Here is a 20,456-nt window from a genome sequence, read left to right on the forward strand (position 1 = left end):
AGTGTTTTACAGTGTTAACACTCCCATGCTATATTCCATCAGATGCTCTAACATGTAAAGTGTACTTTCTGTTCAGCCAGTACTTTGGGTACAGTAAACAACATTTAAAATTGAAATCTTCCAGCGCCAGCATATGCACTCTGTGTGGAATAAAATAACTGCTGCGACAGCATACTGGGAATTAACAGGGATGGGGGAGAGCTGCAGTTTGGCTCCTGTGAGGTCCTGTTAGTGGTTTTAGGAGTTGTTAAAACGAGCTTTTAGTGACACTTAACAATATGTACACTTAGTTTGTAATTTAAAAGGTTTTTTTTCCTTTTTTCAATTTGGTTTCCTGGTAATTTTTTTAACCTTGAAAATACTCTGTTAATGGGTCTCAACAACTTTGAAATACTGAAATATCAACTACCACCTGGAGAACATATTAGACCTACACTGTTAGTGATTTTTCTCTTTATAAGAGTTAGAGAAATACAGTTTACACCTGGATAACCAGGGATGCTGACCCTCTGTGGAATAAAGAAAAAAATTGGCCTGTAATCTATAGTCAGCTCTTCGTGTTTATACTCGGCCCTTCATGTCCAGTGTTCTCTGTGATTCCGCATTCTCAAATTTCACCCGACTTGGGATCATGTATTTTTGTGGCATTTAATATTGAAAAAAAATCTGCATGGGAATAGACCCTCACTCAAATTTACATCGTTCAGCCCTCAACATACATTTAGTTCTGAGAACACTTGATGAATTGTAGACACCAAACACTAGTTTCTACTACCTATTTAGTTTTGCTGTTGCTGAAGATTACATCATTTCCATATTTAAAGTTGAAAAAAATGGTCATTTTGCCTTTCTCTGCTCTAAGCTGAATGTTTTTCTGTCTGTAGTCTTCTTTCACCATTGAGGTAGGCTTTTATATTCTGTATATGCTGCCAATAAAAAGTATGTGTATTTGAAAAGAGAAAGGAAAATTATTTAGCTTAGATATGAAAGCATTTTGGCAGACCAGATGTAAATACAAAGACAAAGCTCAGACACAGTAAACTACTAGGCTTGTCACCAAACACACAGCAGGAAAAGCTAAGTCAGCACTTAATTTGTCCCAGGAGTGTCACTAGAACTTCATTTTCCCTTTCTGTGTTGCAAGCTTCCCCTGTCTGTCTTACAGGAACTGAATACTGTAAGTTACACCATAGAAATTATCTCAGAATTTTGTTCTACATGGTGTCCTTCTTCATTTAGCTATTCCTTCTTACTTTGGTTTTTTTTTTTTTTTTTAAACTGTGCCATGTGGCTTACAGAATCTTAGCTTTCTGACCAGGGATTGCACCTGGGCCTGTGGCAGTGAAAGTCTGGAATCCTACCCACTAAGCCACCAGGGAACTCCTTATTTGGGTTTAATTTCTGAACTAAAATAAGATGCATAACACTTTGAAGGTCCTGATTTGAGACATTTCCTTTAGCTCTGCCCTCTGCAGTGCTTTCTGTTTTTTCCATGGACAGGACCAATGAGTCCAGATGTGTCACCTTCTTTTGACACTTAGCTTTGGAATGTTAAAAATGACTAAGGCATGCTCGTTGGGTGTCTAAGCACTCACGTTTGTGTGTGTGTGGGGGGGGGGGGGGGGGCTCAGTTGTGTCTGACTCTTTGTGACTCCATGGACTGTAGTCCGCCAGGCTCCTTTGTCCATGAGATTTTCCAGGCAGGAATACTGAAGCGGGTTGCCATGCCCTCCAGGGATCTTTCGAACCCAGGGATCAGACTCGAGTCTCTTGCACCTCCTGCATCGGCAGGAGGATTCTTTACCACTGTACCACCTCGGAGGCCCAAGCACTCACATGATCTCATGTAATTCTTATAACAAAAGGATATAGATAAGGCATCTGAAGGACCAAAAATTAAAACAACGTTATCACCAGTAAGTGGGCAGTTGGCATTTGAAACTGACTAGCTTAATTCCAGAGCCCATGTTATCATTACCAATCATCCAATATATAGTATACACTTTGTAGTATACACTTTAAGACACCAAGGTTTGGTGTCTAGCAGCCCAGAACAGCACCATATCAAAGATACTTTTCTTAATGCTCTGATGAGTGCTACAATACATTTTAGGTCAAAAGTTGCCAATTGATAGGCTCATTTTGTTTGGCCTGTGCTAAATTTTCAAAAGCACCTGAATGCTTTTTCTGGTAGGTGTAGAAAATGGGCAGGGCCAGCAATAGCTAAGAACTGAGAGTTTATTCATTTCCGTACCCCTGTGCCCTTGAAAAGTTTAGCTAATTCTCTGCCATTTAGCCCCATTTCTCAGTGTCCCCGAGCAATACCACAAACTTCTCCAATGAAGGAGTTTTCTCTACTAAGTCATCAAGTGATATAATCTGGAGGTCATAGAACTAAAAATGCAGCCCTTGCTTACTACAAGCCCACCCCACCACCTTAGCTCACTTGAGAATAGGCTGCAGTAAATTGTCCGGTATCTGACAATTGCTCTTGGTTATTACAATCTTAAGTCATAAGACCCTAAAATGTGTGTGAAAGGTGAAGTGCTGTTATTCTGCCCTGAGGCTAGTGTGTTTCAGTAATTCCTAGCCTGGTAGTTGAGAATAGTTTTAATCATGGGCTCCATTTTGTCTCATCTTCTCACATTCATCACAATCCTCTGATGGGTTTTTTTAACGTCTGAAAAAATATCGAAGACCTAAAGGAGTTAGGCTTCCCAGGTGGCACAGTGGTAAAGAATCTGCCTGCCAGTGCAGGAGAGACAAGAGATGCAGTTTCGATCCCTGGATTGGGGAAAATCCGTTACAGTAGGAAATGGCAAACCCTTCCCGAATTCTTGCCTGGAAAAATTTCATGGTCAGAAGAGCCTGGTGGGCTATAGTCCATGGGGTCACAAAGAGGCAGACACGACTGAGCACAGACATACACACACACAAAATGTGATAGCTTATTAATGTCCTTGGCATTTTCAAATGTACTATTTTTTCTAGTTTTACAAATGAGTAGGATAAGGCTGCAGAAGGATACATGACTTCCTCAAGATCACAGGAGGTGGCAGAGTTGGAGCTTGATCCCAGCCCCAGTGCCTTTTCCACTATACTGTATTAGTCCATAGGGTCACAGAGTCAGACACGACTGAAGTGACTTAGCACGCATGCATACTGTGAATCTATTGTGTGAATTCAGCATCCTGCCTATTCATATAGTCTCATTTAATTCTTATAACAAAAAAATCAGCCTCTAAATTACAGATTAGGTAACTGAAAGGGCCAAAAGAGGCTGTTACCAAGGGCCGACAACATTCCTAAAAGCCCAGGTAATACCAGTAGGGCTAAAAGGAGACTCAGTGATTGTCCCATGGTGAATGCAGAGAAGAAAAAAAGAGTAAGCTACATCTTCATAAATGCCAGTACAAGCCGTCTGGATTAAGTCTCCAGGAGTGGGTCTGGCAATGTGTTTTTTTGCTTTGTTTTCATATTTATTTTTGATCTGCACTGGGTCTTGGTTGCGTCTCAAGACCTTGGTTGTTGCCGTGTGCAGGCTTCTCTCCAGTTGCTGTGGGCTCCAGAACCAGAGCTTGCTTAGTTGCTCCCAGGCATGTGGGATCACAGTTCCCTGACCAAGGATCACACTACGTCTTCTGCCTGGCAAGGCGAATTCTTAACCCCTGGACCACCAGGGAAGTCCCTGGCAATGTGTTGTAAAAGCAGCTGAAGTAATTCTTATTTGGTCTGATAAATGGGACCCATAGATTGTTTCCTTTTCTTAGCACATGCCGTGTTATGTTTCTTTCTTTTTTTAAATGGAAGACTTTTCTCTGCTCAGGTGCCAAAGGATAATAGAGCCCAGATAATAGAGCTAGGGATTTAGACTATTTGAAATTTGATTTCTTTTCTCTCTTTTGGCTGCACTGTGCAGCTTGTGGGATCTTCGTTCCTTGACCTGGGATTGAACCTGAACCCTCTGCAGGGAAAGCACAGAGTCCTAATCACTGGGCTGCCAGGGAATTCCCTGAAATTTGACTTCTAACATACTTGATATTAAGGTACAAAAGCTCACAGTACATTTCCTCTTAATATCCTGATCAGAAACACCCATCCTGAGGTAGAGTATGTCACAAGAATAGTTAAAGTGCAAATTTTGTATTTGGCATTAACAAATCCTTAACAAATTTCAGTTCCTATCAATTATTTTATATACAGTAAACCATTCATATATCTGTAAGCCATTTATTTTCTGAAAGAAGATCAGTATAGCAGAACTGAAATAAGAGCTACTTTTTTTTTTAAGAGCTACTCTTATATGCTGATTATAGGTACCTAGATGCCAATTTTAGATACTTATAAATCAGTCTAACCCTTTTCCATCTTTTTGTCCTCAGTACCATCTGGGATTGACAGTTCAGCCTGAGCTCTTACCTTCTGAGCACCATGGATGCTGACTCACTTGTGTCTACATGACTGACAGCCTGAGGGACTAGATGAGACCCACTTTCTCTTAGTCCTTTTGTGTGGAGTGTCCTGTTAACATATCTCTGTTTGTTCAGTCGTGAGTTTTGTTCAGATGTTTTGAACTGAAGGTAAAGATTTCCTCATAGGGTAGATTTCCTCACAGTGTTAAAGCTGACAGCTGTTAAGTGTAGGTCAGAGACCCACCCACCTCACAACAGTCCTACAACTGCCAGAGTTAAATGATTAGCCTATGATGGCCACACACCCCTATGGGCTTGTGTCTGGACTTCTGGAATTTTAAAAGTATGTATGTGTGTATGTTTATGTAAACCTGAACATACTCGTTTGGGTAGAGTTATATATGAAAATGATATTTTGTATTTTTTTTTTTAAAGAATGTTGTTTCAGATAAACCAGATATTTTGTCTGAATCACAAGTGACAAAGGAGTAAGAGCACTGTTCTTTTTCCGAATGAACTGGTCAAATTGACTGACTTTTAAAGTGATACTTGACTGTGGCCAGTTAAACTTGACTTGGATTTAATCGACCTATCCTTGGTGACTACTGATACTAGCACATCAATTCCAAAGAAAACATGTCTTTTATTCGGCAGTTGTATTTCATTCTGGTTGCTGGCATGCTCTGTGATTATTATTTTCTTTCCTGTTGTTTTTCTTGAATTTTTTTCTTCAGAGATATGATGGCATTTTCCAAAGAGCTTAATACCTAGTAACAATATCCAGAAGTCATTCTTTAACCAATGATCAGTTTTCCATGCTGCATTATAACTCAGCCCATTCTAGCACTTTAGGTATAAAAAGAATTCTAACATTGAATTTTATAAAGCCCAGCAGAAGATAATGGAGATATTAGTTTTCTTTCTAATGTGTGTATAGTCCCATCTTTCCTTCCCACTTTTTCCATTAATACTCAAACACCATTTCTAGGCCAAAGTCTATTTCCTAATAGACTTTGGAAATATTTCTAATATCTCTAATGCTGACTCTCCTAGGGAATGCTAAGCATTTAAAGTCATTTACACCATGCCGTATGAGACTGGAACTAGACTGGGACTTGGAGATGAGTCTGCATGTCACACACTGCCTGCCCACATTGGATTATAGATTTTTTTTGACTCCTCTTTCTAACCAGGATTTTTTTTCCCATAAAATTTTTATAATAAATCATTTAATACCTAAAACTTGAAAGTTTCTGCATAGTGATCTGATCGAAAAGTCAGAGGATTTTCAACACCAGGCTCGTACCCCTTCATGGAAGTGCAGTTGGCTTATCTGCAGATGACACCACCCTTATGGCAGAAAGTGAAGAACTAAAGAGCCTCTTGATTAAAGTAAAAGAGGAGAGTGAAAAAGTTGGCTTAAAGCTCAACATTCAGAAAACGAAGATCATGGCATCCGGTCCCTTCACTTCATGGCAGATAGATGGGGAAATAGTGGAAACAGTGGCTGACTTTATTTTTCTGGGCTCCAGAATCACTGCAGATGGTGATGGCAGCAATGAAATTAAAAGACGCTTACTCCTTGGCAGGAAAGTTATGACCAACCTAGACAGCATATTAAAAAGCAGAGATATCACTTTGTCAACAAAGGTCCGTCTAGCCAAGGCTATGGTTTTTCCAGTGGTCATGTATGGATGTAAGAGTTGGACTGTGAAGAAAGCTGAGTGCCGAAGAATTGATGCCTTTGAACTGTGGTGTTGGAGAAGACTCTTGAGAGTCCCTTGGACTGTAAGGAGATCCAACCAGTCCATCCTAAAGGAGACCAGTCTTGGATGGTCGTTGGAAGGACTAATACTGAAGCTGAAACTCTAATACTTTGGCCACCTGATGCGAAGAGCTGACTCATTGGAAAAGACCCTGATGCTGGGAGGGATTGGGGGCAGGAGGAGAAGGGGACGACAGAGGATGAGATGGTTGGATGGCATCACCGTCTCAATGGAGATGAGTTTGGATAAACTCTGGGAGTTGGTGATGGACAGGGAGGCCTGGCGTGCTGCGGTTCATGGGGTCGCTAGAGTCGGACACGACTGAGCGACTGAACTGAACTGGACTGAACTGAACTGAATGGCAGCTATCCATTTTTAATGTAATGAAGTCTGTGCCTTCTCTCCTTTCCTTCTAGCCTCAAAGACACTGAGTTTGCAAACCCTGCAGCCTTTGTATGTTTGAGCATCATTTTCCTCTTTCAGCTTAAACCTTGCTGCCTTATTTTAAAACAGGACCTTTCAGTAAGACTTAAAAAAAAAAATCTAGACATTGCCTTTGTTCATTTATAATGATTTGATTCTCTGAGTGGCAGGGATTTTTTTTCCAAGATGATTGTTTAAAATTCCCTCGTTTCTACTTTGTGGCCTTTGAAATTTCTGATAAGAGCAACAGCCTTGCATCCCAGGTTAGAGAGCTTGTGATCTTTTTTTTTTTTTTTTAGTTTTTTATTTTTTTTTTTATTTTTTTTTTCCAGTGGGTTTTGTCATACATTGATATGAATCAGCCATGGATTTACATGTATTCCCAATCCCGATCCCCCCTCCCACCTCCCTCTCCACCCGATTCCTCTGGGTCTTCCCAGTGCACCAGGCCGGAGCACTTGTCTCATGCATCCCACCTGGGCTGGTGATCTGTTTCACCATAGATAGTATACATGCTGTTCTTTTGAAATATCCCACCCTCACATTCTCCCACAAAGTTCAAAAGTCTGTTCTGTATTTCTGTGTCTCTTTTTCTGTTTTGCATATAGGGTTATTGTTATCACCTTTCTAAATTCCATATATATGTGTTAGTATGCTGTAATGTTCTTTATCTTTCTGGCTAGAGCTTGTGATCTTAAAAGTAAAACTGAATTAACATCATTTATCAGCTCTTATTTGAAAAAGAGACTTAAAAACTGAATTTCAGTGTTTTAGTTTCTTTATACAGAGACAGCAACTCTAGACGAATCAATTTGTTGGATTTTTCTTCCCTCCCCGGGCAAGTGTCCAGATGTTCATTTATCAGTAGTTTCATTACCAGAGAATGTTTGGGGAAAGAAAAAAGGAATAAGAATCCTGTTATACAACTCATGAAAAAGATAAGGTGGTTGGTTAAATAGAGATTAAGTTCTTGGGGGCGTTTCTGTAGCTTATCTCCATTCTTTAATTGTATGTTACTAGGAATAGACTAGAGTTTGCGGAAATTTCTAAGTATACCCCTCAGGTCATACAACTCCTGTAATCAGAAAACTTGATATAAAGCAAAAACTAGATCATGCCAAAACCAGTGGAGGAGACTGATGTTTAAAGAGTGAGTCTTGGGTAAACGTTTTTGCTAAGTTAAGAGCATTTAATCATTATGATTTACAAATCTGGATTTCTATGATATGTACTTATACAGACAATAATATAATCAATCTCCCCCCTTTTGACCCTACCGAGCGGCATGCGGGATTCCCCACCTGGAATCAAACTGATGTCCACCTCCAGTGAAAGTAGAGAGTCTTAACCACAGGGGAAGTCCCAATATATTCAGTCTTAAGATTAACCTACATGTATATACTCACTCAATTCCTAAGGTTTAACACTGTGGAGTCAATTTGTAAAAGGATGCTCTGACAGTGTATACCCAGAGTTTCAGAAAAATGCAGTTCAATACTGAGCACTTGCTCAGTATTGAACTGAACAGCTGCTGTTACATACTACATTACTGAGCAGCTGCTGCTACATAACTGTGTGCTGGCCTAATAAAAAAGGCATTCAGAGCATACCCAATAGTTTAACTAGTCAGTGAGGCATCAGAGATTACAGCAGCCAATGAAAATAGCCTTCTCACTTTTTAAACATTATGATATTAAGCACCAAGACTTTGCCCTAGAAGTATTGTGCACATTCAGGTTTATATCTGTTTATAGGGTCTTCCCTCAATGACCTCCCCTCTTTGCCCAAGCTAATGTGGGTAAATGGGCATCCTGCATACTTAGCTTTTCTCCATAAATGATTTTACATTTTAATTCAAGCATAATTGGTGAGCTCTTATGTATAACTACTCAATATTTTTCACTGCTTTTTTCAAGCAATAATTACATTACTTTAGTATATTCAGAGTAAGATTATTGCACAATTCTGGAGTCTTTTGGGTTTTGTGAGAAGAGCCCATTTCTGATTAAACATTTTTAATGCTGAGCATATTTTGAAAGAGGGGGATCTTTATGGTAGCCTGATTAGAAGTATCTTTTCATTGTGTAATCAGTATGAAGGATGACATTCCTATGACCTCGGTCTTAAATTTTCCTGACTTTCATGGAGCACATTGGAGCCAACTGCTGGAATGTTTACTCTAGGGAAATAGAGTAGCTGGATTCTTTCCTTGTCTGTTTTCTAAAGAGGACAGTGTTGACTGAAACATGTATGTCTTTTGGTGGTACTTGAAGAGCTTCATGGTGGGTATGGATGGCAACTTTAAAAATAATTACCCTGTGCCCTAGAGAAAAGTGTAAATAATACACAGAACAGTGAGTTATTATTGTCTAGAATGTAGATATAGTATCCAATATTCCTGCATCTTTCCCTTCCCCAAACACTAGACTTCACTTTCTGGTCAGAATAATTTTGCCAGTATAGAAAACATCAAGGAAGAGGAAATCAGCACCACAGATCATGTTATAGTGCCCCCCGCCTTTTTTTAAAATAGTGCATTCTTGTTTTTATTTCAGTGGGTACTTTTTTTTTCCCCTTTGGTTTTCTTCCCCAGGCCTGGAGTTGGAAGAAATCTTAGACATAGCAGTTATGACTTTAGCAAAATGGAGCTAGTTTTTAGAACCCTAAGGCTTACAGAGGAGCTTGAGGCCTCGGGTATACTTAACATTTATTATCTTCTTTGTTTCTTGTGTTTTTTGCAGTGTCATACCACATCTCCCACAATACTGCCATATGAGCGAAAAGGGATTTTTTTCTTTAGCAATTTTCCTTTGTACTGCCAAAAATACTTTCAAGAAGTATAAGGATGAATACACAAATATTTAAATCTTAGATATTTATGTTTGTGGTAAATGAGTCAGGTTTCTTTATAAGAGTGAGGTGCACAGTGGTGAACCAAGTTTTTTTTTAATTTCACCAAGCCCCAGACAGCATGCTACCCAGCACAAGCTCCTGTGCTAGCCGTGTGCACTCCCACCGGGGGCCTCTGGGCTGAACCAAATTTAAATAAAAACATAGCCATTCATTCCCTCTAATGTAATTTTTGCCCATTCTAAAAAGGAGTTTATGAAAGCCTTAATTACCTTGCCCTGTTTGGAGAGAAATGAGTGAAAAGAGCACCATGTTTAATATGGATAGTGAAAAATTTTCTGTAGCCATTATATAACTCCTAATTTTCAGATCGATTTGGCATAATATAGATTGTTTTCTGCCACTAACTAGAAAATAAAAATTTTAAAAGTGAGAACATCATGTCCTAGGTTCTAAAAGACATCAACAAAGGTATTTTTGAGTTGACTATGATTATTGATTTGGAAATCAATGTCTTAAACATTTGAAGGCTATGAGAATTCTGATGGGAACTTCTGCAGTATAATTTGCTACATATTGAAAATTCATTCTTCATAAGGACTTTTCAGAAGACTTCTTATTTTTCTTGTGTGTAACTTCATATTTTGGTAATCCTTACAGAGTAATCCTTATAGAGTAGAGAACACCTAGAAACAAAAAGATGTATATCAAAACAAACACTCTTTATCTTATTAATTTTTGGCTTGGATCATACAAGTGATTCTAAAGGGAAAAAACCCCAAAATCTAAGAGCCCTTTAGGATCAGTATAAATCTGAATTTATGATGTTACTGTGCCACTGTGAAGTTTGAATTTTAAAATAGTGGTGAGAAGGGAAAGTGGGAAGATTGGCTAGATCTTGAGATTTAAAAAATAGGCACTTAGAAAACATACATTCAGTATTGTACCCAGTATTCTGCATTCAGTACTGTACTCAGTATTGTATTCAGTATTTTGACAAAAAGGAAGGTGAATGGATCATAGTCCCTGCTTCTAGGAATTTACTGTTGACTGGATGAATTAGCTATCTTTAGGCACCTGAGACAGATGTACATCTTCCGCAAGGATGAGGTCCTAGGACCCTGCAGAAAGAGGGAAGGACCTGGGAGGATAGCCTGAGGAAGAGCTGATTCTGTGAATTCCAGGGACCTCAGCAAATGTTCATACCCAAAGCAAGATAGGGAGTGGCAGATTTAAAATACATTCCATAACAGTTGTCAAGGCGTCAGCTATCTAGTAGATTGTCTAAACTTAACATTTACTTCATTTTCCTTCTGCTTTATTTTTGACACTTTCTGTTAAAACCTACTGAGTGAACGGAGTCTAAAGGGTCAGTAAGTTCATTTTCTGATCCCAGTCAAATAGAAAAATGAGGCAGATGTCTGCATAATTTTCTAATGAAATAGTACTGTAACTATCAAAGATGCATAAAATTCAAGCCAAAAAATGTTTAAACTTGAATCACTGTGGTATCTATGGAAATAACATTCTCTGTTTCAGAGAGTACTATAGGACTCATTTCTCTGTGCTTATTAGGCACAATTATTGAGAAACCAAGGGAATATTTTATGCAAAGATGGGCACAATAAAGGACAGAAATGGTATGGACCTAACAGAAGCAGAAGATATTAAGAAGAGATGGCAAGAGTACACAAAAGAACTATACAAAAAAGATCTTCATGACCCAGATAACCACGATGGTGTGATCACTCACCTACAGCCAGACATCCTGGAATGCGAAGTCAAGTGGGCCTTAGGAATCACTATGAAAAATCTAGTGGAGGTGATGAAATTCCAGCTGAGCTATTTCAAATCCTAAAAGATGATGCTGTGATAGTGCTGCACTCAATATGCCAGAAAATTTGGAAAACTCAGCAGTGGCCACAGGACTGGAAAAGGTCAGTTTTCATTCCAATCCCAAAGACAGGCAATGCCAAAGAATGCTCAAACTACCTCACAATTGCACTCATCTCACACACTAGCAAAGTAGTGCTCAAAATTCTCCAAGCCAGGCTTCAGCAATGCATTAACCGTGAACTTCCAGATGTTCAAGCTGGTTTTAGAAAAGGCAAAGGAACCACAGATCAAATTGCCAACATCCATTGATCATGGAAAAAGCAAGAGAATTCCAGAAAAATACCTACTTCTGCTTTATTGACTGAGCCAAAGTCTTTAACTGTGTGGATCACCACAAACTTTGGGAAATTCTTAAAGAGATGGTAATACCAGACCACCTGACCTGCCTCCTGAGAAACCTGTATGCAGGTCAAGAAACAACAGTTAGAACTGGACATGGAACAACAGACTGGTTCCAAACAGGAAAAGGAGTGCGTCAAGGCTGTATATTGTCACCCTGCTTATTTAACTTATATGCAGAGTACATCATGAGAAACACTGGGCTGCATGAAGCACAAGCTGGAATCAAGATTTCTGGGGGAAATGTCAATAACCTCAGATATGCAGATGACACCACCCTTATGGCAGAAAGCAAAGAAGAACTGAAGAGCCTCTTGATGAAAGTGGAAGAGGAGAGTGAAAAAGTTGTCTTAAAACTCAACATTCAGAAAACTAAGATCATGGCATCTGGTCCCATCACTTCATGACAAATACATGGGGAAACAATGGAAATAGTGACAGACTTTATTTTGAGGGGCTCCAAATACACTGCAGATGGTGACTGCAGCCATGAAATTAAGACACTTGCTTCTTGGAAGAAAAGCTATGACAAACCGAGAAAGTGAAAATGAAATCGCTTAGTCATGTCGGACTCTTTGCGACCCCATGGACTGTAGCCTACCAGGCAACTCCATCCATGGGATTCTCCAGACAAGAATACTGGAGTGGGTTGCCATTTCCTTCTCCAGGAGATCTTCCCAACCCAGGGATCGAACCCAGGTCTCCTGCATTGCAGGCAGACGCTTTACCACCTGAGCCACCAGGGAAGCTCACAGCATATTAAAAAGCAGAGACATTACTTTGCCAACAAAGGTCCCTCTAGTCAAGGCTATGGTTTTCCCAGTAGTCATGTATGGATGTGAGAGTTGAACCATAAAGAAAGCTGAGTGTTGAAGAACTGATGCTTTTGAACTGTGGTGTTGGGACTCTTGAGAGTCCCTTGGACTGTAGGGAGATCCAACCAGTCCATCCTAAAGGAAATCGGTCCTGAATATTCATTGGAAGGACTGATGCTGAAGCTGAAATTCCAATACTTTGGCCACCTGATGCGAAGAACTGACTCACTGGAAAAGACTCTGATGCTGGGAAAGATTGAAGGCAGGAGCAGAAGCGGGCAACAGAGGATGAGGTGGTTGGATGGCATCACCGACTCTATGGACATGAGTTTGAGTAAGCTCTAAGAGTTGGTGATGGACAGGGAAGTCTGGCATGCTGCAGTCCATGGGGTGGCAAAGAGTCAGACACGACTGAGTGACTGAACTGAACTGATTAATCCCTTGCCTACCTCAGGTTCAACCCCTGAGTTGGGAAGATTCCCTGGAGTAGGAAATGGCAACCTACTTGAACCAACGCAATATTCTTGCCTGGAAAATTCCATGGAATAAAAATTCCTGCTGGGCTACAGTCCATGGGGGTACAGAGTAATTAGCCTCCAACTAATAAAAATAAATGAAAAAAAAAAACAAATAAATAAATTCAGTCTCCATATGTTTGTTGTTAGTATACAGAAATGCAATTGATGTTCATGAAGGATAGCAAGTTTTGACTGTGTTGGCACATGTTTATCTCTGGTTAGTGAGGATATATTTATTCTCTCAGAGTCAATTTAATAAGTGGAAATTAGAATCAGAATAAATAATCACATTTATATGTATATTTTGAAGGCTGATTAGCAATAAGTGAAATTGAAGTTAAAATGACAAACAAAAACAGCAAAAAACAAATAACAGTAAAACGATGATGGCAGGTACACTGATAAATAGGTACAATGCTGAAAGCTCTATAAGTTCAGCCAAATCTTTCTGGAAAGAACTCTGGAAAGGTATAAGTGGTATTAAACTGAATATATTTCCTGCCTTTGAAATTCTACTTTGGGGAACATACTCCAAGGAAGTAAGTAAAGGAAAAGTCAAGAAGTTGATACAAAGATGTTTATGACTATACTATGTATGAGGAGAAGCGGGCAACAAAGAATGAGAGGGTTAGATGCTATCACTGACTCGATGGACATGAGTTTGAGCAAACCCTGGGAGACTGTGAAGGACGGGGAAGCCTGGCATGCTGCAATCCATGGGGTCTCAAAGAGTCGAACATGACTGAGGAACTGAACAGCAAGAATATATGAGGGAAAACAAAACCACCCAAATGGGCCAAACAGAGGAAAAACTACCATAGCCATATAAAAACTGTAAGTATAGGAAGGACGTAATAAAGTGCTAAGTGAAAGAAGCAAAAACAAATAATCTATTGACAGAGTTTAAATACATGGAATGTATACATAGACCTCAGCAGGGATCATGAGATTTTAAACAATATAAATCAATTATAATGACAAGTTAATGTAAGAAATTAAAATATTCTGTAAATTATCTGCACAGGAAACTCCATCCTGTGGCAGAAAATACTTAGTGGATATTCTTAGTAAAACAAGTGAAAGAAACTATTCAATAATATATATATACAAACTTTATCATTTATTTTTCTAGCAAAAACTTGGCTCTCTTTCCTTATCAAGTCAAGACTATGTTCTTACTGAAATTTGCTTTGTTTCTTTTAGAGATTAAAGTCAGAATCTTTACTGCTTTCCACACAGTGTCTATAGGTTGTATATAATTGAGTCTAGTTGGAAACATTTTTATCTTTCTACTTTAATCACTAAATGTCTCTGGAAAAACATTTAATTTACAACAGACACAGTGATTAATCTCTGTTCATTATAGTGATCTGCTCAAGTGATACTGATCTCTTGAATTGTTTTTCTAGTTAAATATGCTAAAGAAGATGAAGAAATCATTGTAAACTTATTTGCCTCTGTTTCTTGCTTTTACAAGCCTTAATCAAATTAAGTGGAACATTTAAACACAGACTATTACCATAAAGTAAAGTTTTGATTTTTTTTGATATGTGAATAATGAGACCTATAAAGTTGCTAGATTTGTAGTGCCATTTATTGGAAACATATGACTTATACCTATTTAGAAGTTTTTGTGGAATTACTCACAAACTTACATATGTCTGATATATATGTGTATGTGTATATATACACAAAATTTGTTGAATTATAGTGGATTTACAATGTTGTGTTAATTTCTCCTGTACAATAAAGTGACTCTGTTATACATATATATTTTCTTTTTCATATTCTTTTCCATTATGGTTTATCACATGATATTGAGTATAGTTCCCTGTATATATATCTGAATTAATTATTTTTTATTTTATCTTTTAGCAGTTGTTTTATATTTAATTTATAAAAGAGACCTCCAAATAATAATAACAAATTATCCAGGGGCAGGGGAGTAGGGTCAGGTCCTCCCCATCCCAGCTGTGCCCCTCTTCCTCTCTGGCAAGAAAGAATTGGCCTCCCAGGGGTAAATAAGTTATTTTAATAGTTCCCAGACAAAATACACTCAAAGAAAGAGGCATGGCTGAAGTATACAATCATAATGCTTAGGGCAGCTAAAGTGTCCAAAAGAGAAGGAAGAGAAAGCTTAGCTTTTAAAACAAATTACTGGTGCTTAGATTTTGTGTGTGTGTTTGTGTTTTTAAGCCCACATACATATAGTATTTGCTAAAAGTGTGAATGTATTAAATATATGTTGGGAAAGGATATAGAAGGCAAGACTCCAGATACAATTATAATAATATTGATACTTCTTGAACCTAGAGTTTACTTAACCATCAATGTTAGCATCTGGAACACATCAGGAAGCCAGCAACAAGCCACAGGGCATGAACATCACAAAGTTCACACTCTCAAATATATAGGTAGGCCCAGGCTTTCATTCAGAGCTTTTTAACTCTGGATTGACTCACAGTTAATAGTTTCTTGTGTATCATTCCCATTAACATAAATACTTGTACAGGTATATTCTCCCCCATACACACAAATGGACTTGTACTCTACATAATATTCTGTTTTCATTGCCTTTTAAATTAACACTAACTCGAGGATTTTTTTCATATCAACATAGGTAACTCTTCATTGTTCTTTTTAACAGAAGCACAGAAATTCTTTATACTATGTGAAAATTTACTTAACAGCCTCTGACTGATGGATATTTAAGTTGTTTTCAATTTGTGGTGTTGCAAATACTGTAATGAATATTTTCACATATAAATGAGTTTTTGCACATTTATATGTATAGCTATAGGATAAATTCCTGTTGGATGAAGGAGTAAGTGTACTTGAAATTTGAATATTATTAAATTGTCCTCCAAAGAGGACACTTCTTCCAACTGGGGTATCCAGTCCTCCAAACTAACCCCAACACTGTATTGAACTTAAAAGTCTCTGACAGAATAGTAGGTAAAATAGCATCTTGCTTTACTTTCTTTTTAGTTAAAGTATAGTTGATTTATAATATTAGTTTCAGGTATACAACATAGTGATTCAGAATTTTTATAGATTATACTCCATTTAAAGTTATTACAAAATAATGGCTATATTTCCCTGTGCTGTAGAATATATCCTTATTGCTTATTTATTTTATACATAGTAGTTTGTATCTCTTCATCCCACACTCCTGTCTTGCCCCTCTACCCTTCTTCAGTGGAATGGCAAACCTACTTCAGTATTCTTGCCTTGAGAACCCCATGAACAGAATGAAAAGTCAAAAAGATATGACATTGAAAGATGAACTCCCCAGGGCAGTAGGCGCCCAACATACTACTGGAGAAGAGTGGAGAAAGAGCTCCAGAAGGAATGAAGAGGCTGAGCCAAAGTGGAAACGATGCCCAGTTGTGGATGTGTCTGGTGGTAAAAGTAAAGTCTGATGCTGTAAAGAGCAATATTGCATAGGAACCTGGAATCTTAGGTCCATGAATCAAGGTATTGGAAGTGCTCAAACAGGAGATGGCAAGAGTGAACATTGACATTTTAGGAATCAGTGAACTAAAATGCACAGGAATGGGCGAATTTAATTCAGATGACCATTATATCTACTACTGTGGGCAAGAATCCCTAAGAAGAAAAGGAGTAGCCCTCATAGTCAACAAAAGAGTCCAAAATGCAGTACTTGGGTACAATCTCAGAACAACAGAATGATCTCTGTTTCCAAGGCAAGCCATTAAATATCACAGTAATCCAAGTCTATGCCCTAGCCACTAAGGCCAAAGAAGGTGAAGTTGAACAGTTCTAGGAAGACCTGCAAGACCTTCTAGCTAGAACGAACACCAAAAAAAGATGTCCTTTTCATAATAGGGGACTGGAATGCAAAAGTAGGAAGTCAAGAGATACACGGAGTAACAGGCAAGTTTGGCCTTGAAAGACAAAATGAAGCAGGGCAAAGGCTAACAGAGTTTTGCCAAGAGAACACACTCTTCTGACAGACAACACAAGATGACTCTACATATGGACATCATCAGATGATCCATACAGAAATCAGATTGGTTATACTCTTTGCAGCCAAAGATGGAGAAGCTCTATACAGTCAGCAAAAACAAGACCGGGAGCTGACTATGGCTCAGATCATGAACTCCTTATTGCAAAATTCAGACTTACATTGAAGAAAATAGGGAAAATCACTAGCCCATTCAGGTATGACCTAAATCAAATCCCTTATGCTTATACAGTGGAAGTGACAAATAGATTCAAGGAATTAGATCTGAGTGAAGAGCTATGGACAGAGGTTCATGACATTGTACAGGAAGTGGTGATCATTGTACAAAAAGTGGTTTTTGAAATGCAAAAGGAAAAATGGCTGTCTGAAGAGGACATGTAAATAGTTGAGAAGAGAAGCTGAAGGCAAAGGAGAAAGATATACCCATTTGAATGCAGAATTTAAAAGAATAGCAAGGAGAGATAAGAAAGCCTTCTTAAGTGAACAATGCAAAGAAATAGAGGAAAATAATAGAATAGGAAAGACTAGAGATCTCTTTGATAGCCTATGGTGAATGGTGAACGGTGTCGGGTTCGTGATCTCCATTGGAGAGAATTTTGCTTCAGATTCAGAGACTCAGCTTTAGTCACTCAGAGCTTCCTGGCAAAAGTTTTATTACAGTGAGAAGGGGGTAGAGAAAGCTTCTGACGTAGACATCAGAAGGGGGCAGAGAGTGCCCCACTAGTCTTACCAAGGCCTTATGTACTTTTCAATTGATTATTAACAAGAGAAAGGTCTTATCAGACCCAAACAAACATTTTAAGATAACAGGATTAATCAGAAGGTTCTTAAATATGTCTTCCAGCAAGATATAATGTTGTTCCGTAATCATTAGTACAGAATTTAAGGAAAAACAAGTCCTTGAGCAAGATAAGTTGTTTTGTTGTGTAATCATTAGCTGTATGCTTAAAGAAAAAAAAGTCTTATGTGACTAAGATGAAGGAATGTAGACAAAAATCTTTGTCCCTTTCTCCTCCTTGAGGGCCCTGGACTCCTCATCAACTTACCTAAGAATTAACTCTCTCATCTTCAAGAAAATTAGAGATACCAAGGGAACATTTCATGCAAAGATGGGCACAATAAAGGACAGAAATGGTATGGGCCTAACAGAAGCAAAAGATATTAAGAAGAAGTGGTAAGAATACACAGAAGAACTATACAAAAAAGATCTTCATGACCCAGATAACCACGATAGTGTGATCACTCACCTAGAGCCAGACATCTTGGAGTGCAAAGTCAAGTGGGCCTTAGGAAGCTTCACTGCAAAGCTAGTGGAGGTGATGGAATTCCAGCTGAGCTATTTCAAATCCTAAAAGATGATGCTGTGAAAGTGCTGCACTCAATATGACAGCAAATTTGGAAAACACAGCAGTGGCCACGGGACTGGAAAAGGTCAGTTTTCATTCCAATTCCAAAGAAGGGCAAGGCCACAAAGTATTCAAACTACCAAACAGTTGCACTTATTTCACATGCTAGCAAAGTAATGCTGAAAATTCTCCAAGGAAGGCTTCAATAGTACATTAACCAAGAACTTCCAGATGTTCAAGCTGGATTTAGAAAAGGCAGAGGAACTAGAGATTAAATTGCCGACATCTATTGCACTGTGGAAAAAGCAAGTGAATTCCAGAAAAACTATTTCTGCTTTATTGACTATGCTAAAGCTAAAGCCTTTGACTGTGTGGATCACAACAAATTGTGGAAAATTCTTAAAGAGATGGGAGTACCAGAACCACCTTACCTGCCTCTTGAGAAACCTGTATGCAGGTCAAGAAGCAACAGTTAGAACTGGACATGGAAGAACAGACTGGTTCGAAATTGGGAAAGGTGTACGTCAAGGTGTATATTGTCAGCCTGCTTATTTAACTTATATGCAGATTGCATCATGAGAAATACCAGGTGGATAAAGCACAAGCTGGAATCAAGATTGCCAGGAGAAATACCAATAACCTCAGATATGCAGATGATACCACCCTTATGGCAGAAAGCGAAGAGGAACTAAAAAGCCTCTTGATGAAGGTAAAAGAGGAGAGTGAAAAAGTTGGCTTAAAGCTCAACCTTCAGAAAACTAAGATCATGGTATCTGGTCCCATCACTTCATGGCAAATATATGGGGAAACAATGAAAATAGTGACAGACTTTATTCTCTTGGACTCCAAAATCACTGCAGATGGTGACTGTAGACACAAAATTAAAAGATGATTGCTCCTTGGAAGAAAAGCTATGACCAACCTAGACCGCATATTAAAAGGCAGAGACATTACTTTGCCAACAAAGATCTGTCTAGTCAAAGCTATGGTTTTTCTAGTAGTCATGTATGGATGTGAGAGTTGGACCATAAAGAAGGCCGAATGCCAAAGAATTGATGGTTTTGAAATGTAGTCTTGGAGAAGACTCTTGAGAGTCCCTTGGACTGCAAGGTGATCAAACCAGTCAATCCTAAAGGAAATCAACCCTGAATATACATTGGAAGGATTGATGCTGAAGCTGAAACTCCAAAACTTTACCCAAGTGATGTGAAGAGCTGACTTATTAGTAAAGACCCTGATCCTGGGACAGATTGAAGGAGAAGGGAATGACAGAGGATGAGATGGTTGGATGGCATCACTGATTGAATGGACATGAGTTTGAACAAGCTCTAGGAGATGGTAAAGGACAGGGAAGCCTGGCATGTTGCAGCCTATGGGGTTGCAAAGATTTGGGCCCTATTGAGCAACTGAATGACAACATACTCTATTTAAAGTTATTACAAAATAATGGCAATATTTACCTGTGCTGTGGGATATATCCTTGTTGCTTATTTATTTTATACATAGTAGCTTGTATCTCTTAATCCCATACCCTTGTCCTGTTCCTCCCCTCTACCCTCTCCCAACTGGTGATCACTAGTTTGTTCTCTCTGTGAATTTGTTTCTGTTTTGTTAGATTCACTTGTTAGTTTTAAGATTCCATTATAACATATCTTGCTTTAATTTGTTCTTTAATTGCAAGACTAAACATTTAAATCACATATTGGCTCTCTTTATATTTCTGTTCCAGTAATTTGCTTCTTTTTTGCTTCTTTTTCTCTTTTTAAAAACAATTGATTGAAGAATCCTATTGTTGATTTGCAATGTCTTTTAATATGAAGGATGTTAACCCATTGTCTATCATCCTTGGCAAATATTTTTATAATTTTTTTTGTACTTTAAGTTTGTTTATAGTCCATTTCTTTTCCTTGCAGGAGTTCTAATATTTTATTTATTTATGTATTATCAGTCTATTTCTTTAAAGCTTCTTCTACACTTTAAGATTTTTTCTTAAAAAATTCAACAGTATTTTTTCTAGTAGCTTTACTTTTATGTTAAGGTGTTTGATCTACTGAAACTGGAGGACTGCCCTTGGTGATGGTGGTTGCTACTAAGCAGCTCTTC

At 38.4% G+C, this 20,456-nt stretch overlaps 1 non-coding gene across 1 annotated transcript; it reads right to left on the minus strand.

Moving 5' to 3' along the window:
• Positions 1–12,360: 12,360 nt before the first annotated feature.
• TRNAC-GCA lies at positions 12,361–12,432 on the minus strand. Its single transcript has one exon. It is a non-coding gene; the product is annotated as a tRNA-Cys (tRNA).
• Positions 12,433–20,456: the final 8,024 nt, after the last annotated feature.

This window comes from Cervus elaphus, chromosome 3, assembly GCF_910594005.1.
Source record: "Cervus elaphus chromosome 3, mCerEla1.1, whole genome shotgun sequence".
Classification (NCBI taxonomy): domain Eukaryota; kingdom Metazoa; phylum Chordata; class Mammalia; order Artiodactyla; family Cervidae; genus Cervus; species Cervus elaphus.